Here is a 5,296-nt window from a genome sequence, read left to right on the forward strand (position 1 = left end):
TATCTTTACTTCTTGTCAATTTGTCGGTTTGAGCCATTAAAGGAAAATTTAAACGTATCTTAAACATATCTTCTTAGGCTTGGCTGCTCTTACTAACACTGTATTCTCTAAGGAAAAAACTGAGGTGCAGTACCATGGTGAGATCACTGACATGAGCAGTCAGACCATCAACCAGGTTGCAAACATACCTCCATGTGAGACAAACTTATTTGGAGAAAGAAAAATCTCGATTTACAGACCCACTTCCTGCTCGATGTTTAATCTAGAGTGCTTAATGTACTTGCTCAGTTTCCCTGTTCAATGAGGGATTATTAGAAACATCTAAGGTCCTCTCACTTTCCATCTGACATCCAAATAAAATTGTTTACATATTCTGAATCGTGCAACTTCACCGCAACAATATCACCATGTTCCCACATCTACTAAAACAAGCTTTCCATGTGAGGGAAAGTAACTTCAAGGAAAGCTAGTGTTTATTGCAACTTGACTTTAATTTTTGTACGACTCGGCATCAGTTCCACTGGTTATAATACGTGTATTATTTGTATTACAAGTATTTGCCGAGATCTCGCAACACGAAAAATGTCATTAAAAAAAGAAAAAACACTGGACCACTAGCCGGCAGGATTAAGAACGGGGACACGATCTTCCTGCATAGCTAGCTCCATTGTTAAGTGCTTTAGCAAAGTGCTTCTGTCTGTCTGCAAACTGGATGGATGTTTACAGCACACAGCAGCTTTTGAAGAGCTGCTTCTCATCATACGCACACTTACCAATGGGTTAGCATTATTGGGTTAGCATTATTGGGTTAGCATTATTGAGATGGGGTTTGGGGTGTCCATCATGTCACTTTGGTAAAAAATGTTACTTTTAGTAATGTTTGTTGTAAAATGGGCACTGCCAGCTGCAGACCACATCATACCTGTAGCCATTGTTTGAATGCTTTTGAGTGCTTCAGTTGTATACATGAGTGGTTTAAACTTTATGGTAGACTCAACAAAGTGATCAGGACTTTACAGCATAGATACAGCAGCTTCTGGGAAATAATTGGGTGCAGTATGAATGTGTGACAGAAATTAACCTTTTAAAAATAAGTTTTGCATATTGCATAAAAATTCATCTATGATGTGACATTCCATCTGAATATTTATGCATGTTTTTATTATGGTATGTTTTTAATGCAAACTTATATGACTTGTTGATATTGTGTCATTTTTAAGTAAATAAAATCTCTCTACCAGCTCTTAATACGCAGTCATTTTACAACCTACAACAGAGTACTCTGTAGTTTATGAGCTGGGCAGTAAAGTGTGCTGTTTTGTACAAATAGCAAAATCCAGTTTGTCTGAATACTTTGAAATATACATAAGTCTTCTTGAATTGTTGAAAGATAACTATATAAATGAAATAATGTTTCAATACTGTGTTGTCGTGTTCTGTATTGATGTTATTTCTTCAGTAGGATCTGTGTCATTTCCAGGTTGGGTTAAAATTGTCAAGGGATGGGAAAAGTGCACAGCACAGTTCCCATCCCAAAATATCTTTCAGAAAAGAAAAATATGTATTCCACAGCTTGGTGTGGAATGTTAAAGATTTCAATGATTTCAATGAATTACTTTCAGTTTACTTTTAATTTACCTTTGCTTGATTCATGGCAGATCTAAAACAGAGTTTAGGAGTGAAGGAGGTAATATTACTCAAGTCTGTTACCAGTCTTCACTGATGGGAGGTGTGGAAATGATGATCAAAATGTAGAGCAGAATACATTTGAGTGTCAATCAGCCTAATGATAACATGACAGTTCGCTAGTAGTAGTTTAGCTAGTAACATATTTCTGTCTTAGACAGAAAAAACTACATAGACTGCACACTCAGCCCATGAACATTTAATAAAGATCTTAACAATGAACAATGACAAGATTATCCATTTTCATGAGGATTATGGTTTGAGACTGGTTTGACTGATCACTGGTTAATGTACTGTATGCATGGCAGGAAACTAGTCTGGGCTGGGCTCTTGGATTTTACAACAGCTAACTCTTTTTGCCAAGTTGAGATAATTTTGTGGTTTTTCCCCTTGAGTTCTTGCTCAGATGAAGAGTTTCTGGACGCTCAGTTTTTCTGAAATATCCAGCAGGAAGATGCCTGGGTCCACTTTAATTTAAATTTCCATACTACTACTACTACTGCCCAGTTATTTACTCAAGTACTTCTGAGAAACAACTTGAAAAAACTTCCGATTGAACAGATCAGAGCAGCCAGACAAGCTCTTCATTGTTAACTTATCATGGCTAACTGTGCAGGCTAAATTTGGAACAACATGCCACACTTCTGAAGAACTAATACATACTGGTTTTTGTCATGAGTATAATACACGTCAAGTGAGCACCGGTCTTCTGGTGGTGAGAATAGACCTTCTTCTACTACCCATCACAATCATTCAGACCAAAATTGTATTTTATTTCACGATCAGATAACAGTGAAAAGCAAACACACAGTCAGGGCCTGCAGAGAAATGCAACCCTTAATTTGAGTCAGAAAAACATTCACCTATCCCAGACCCTGGCTCTTACCCTAACATTAACCATCACAAAACTAATATTTTGTGTGTAAAGTGTTGTTTTCCTAGTGGGGTTCATCCAAATCCCATACTGTGGGTGTTCTCTGGGCCCAATAAGTGTACAAGGACACACTCTTGTCTTGTGTCTCTAATAAGCATTCTGTTGATCTTTATTGCGTTGTGTGTAGATGGATGATCCAGCTCAACTCCAGCCAGTTACAGCTGCTGTAATTAAACCAGAGAGGCCGAATTGAGGAGGAGGAGAAGTTGTGTCTAAAATAATGTGGAAACAGGACACAGCACAGAAAAAGAATAGGACCAAATCAAACTGAGCCAACGATGAAGAGGTTTCACCGCTAACAGTTTCAGACTATAGAAGATGTTAAGTAAAGAGGCATGTCTGAAAAGACGAGCACACATGAAAGATATGATAGAAATGCTGCTGTATTGTTGTTCCATCCCATGGAGGAATTGTTTGAATTTGCAGCATCATCACATGTGTGACAGCTGCCAACCATCTGACCATCTACTCCCTCGGAACTGTGATGAGAAGGCCCGCTCCATCCTGCAGGGGTTCGCAGGTTGGTTTTGATCATCTGTCAAAATTTGCCATCAACATGAATTATTAATTATAGTTGGTCCTCAAATCACAGTTTTACTCATGCAGTCTCATTCATGATAATAATTGTGTGGTGATCAGCTGAGTGAAAAGAAATACTGAACAAACACAGAATTAGATCTTTCCATGCCATTTTGCTCTGAAGAGCATTTTAAATCAGCCCTAAGTTGATTAGAAAATATAGATTTAGTGCAGATGGATAGCCAGAGCACAGAGAAAAGGTGCTGTGTGATCAGACTCTCTTTTAATGTAACTGTGTGTATGTACATGGTTTTCTGTTTTCTGAGCAAGCGTGAAATAGTCATTTTATTGTGGCTCATGAAGAGTACCTGTTCACCAGGTGAACTGAGATGTCAATCAAATTACTATTTTCTGATAGCAAAGTTGCTTGACAAAATAAACAGTTGATTTTCTTTCATTACAGCAACATTTAAAATGAGTGATGATAGATGAGGTTAAAGTCCACAGAAAGTTGTTGTCCTGTCTTCATTGCCACACAGTCGTGACCACGTCTGAGGAGGTGCACTTCATTGTTTTCCAAAAGCTCCATTTTCGATGTACTAAAAGGTAAGACTGGTGTGGAAACATCTACCTACTCTGGATAGTGGTTTTATCTCCTTTTGGCAGTTGTCTTGGTGTGGAAGGAGGTCCAAGAAGGATAGAAAATGACGTATGTTTGTATTCATTATGCACTGTTTAATGTATACTGTGGTGAGCTGTACTGAATGCTCCCTGAGTCGATGTGAGGAGATGCAGTTAGTGTAGTGAGTGAGTACAGACTGCTTAGCATCTCTGACACAAAGAACCTCTAGAATTCCACCTTTACTCGCTTTACTTTACCACTGGTGGTTCAATCCCCGGCTACTCCCTACTTGCTCACAAAAGAATAGTCTCCTCCGACTTAGAAACCTTGTGTATGAATGACGTGAATGGGTGATTGAGGATGTGATGTAAAAGTACTTTGGGAAAGATGCTATATGAATACAGACCATTTTCCATGTATATGTATGGAATATATACATTATACTGTGCAAAAGTCTTGGGCGGGTGTGAAGAAATGCTGCAAAGTGTAAAGTAAGAATGCTTTCAAAAATATAAGATTTAATCTAATAAATGAAATAGAAGAAAATGTCATTTTTATTGATTTACAAGATACAAAGTGAGCAAACGGCAGAAAAATCTAAATCAATATATCAATATCAATATTTGCTGTGACCACCCTTTGCTTTCAAAACGGCATCAATTCTTCCAGATACACGTCAGGATTTTGTAGGATCACTGTCAGGTGTATGATTAACCAGTTATAATAAACACATTATGTTTACTTCTCTTCTAAATCTGAAGATGTCCAGCAGGGCCATCAGCTCAGAACCAGCAGAAACCAGTGGGATACAGGTACACCATCTACTGTACGGAGGAGTCTGACCAGAAGTGGTCTTCATGGAAGAATTGCAGCCAAAAAGCGAAACCTCCGACGTTGAAACATGGCCAAGTTACTCAACTATGCAACGAGGTTCCTTGCAAGTTTGGGGCAGCAAAAGGAGTCCTGGAAGTGGTGGTATGGCCCCCACAGAGCCCTGATCATCGAGTCTGTCTGGGATTTCATGAGCAGACAGAAGGATCTGAGGCAGCCTACATACTACAGAAGAGACTGAACAGTATGGGAAGAGCATACGGGAGAAGGAGGCATCATATGGCACCAGTGGTCAGTGACTTAAAATCTAAAAGCAGACCTCAGCTATCTCTCAGAACAAGAGCCAGTAACCATCACAACGGCAGACATCCAAGAAAGAGTATCAGGTATGAAGACATGATCCAAACCGACTGGCTATAGAACCACATTCCACGAACGCCTGGCGGCACAGATGAACCAACTGTTGATGGACGGGACCCATCCAGAGTGGGTAACCTGATCATGAAGGACACCCAAAGACATATATAAATATGACATATATGATACATGTATTGATATATAACTTACAACTTTAATCTAACGTAAAGATAAAATTATATCTTGCTTTTTATTTAATTTAATTTGTTCAAAGCTTTAGCAGTCTTGTTTCCAGACCTGTCATGTCAATAAAGCCTGTTGGATTAAATTGAACTGAAATAATTTTG

This window comes from Pempheris klunzingeri, chromosome 12 (genome assembly GCF_042242105.1).
Source record: "Pempheris klunzingeri isolate RE-2024b chromosome 12, fPemKlu1.hap1, whole genome shotgun sequence".
Classification (NCBI taxonomy): Eukaryota; Metazoa; Chordata; class Actinopteri; order Acropomatiformes; family Pempheridae; genus Pempheris; species Pempheris klunzingeri.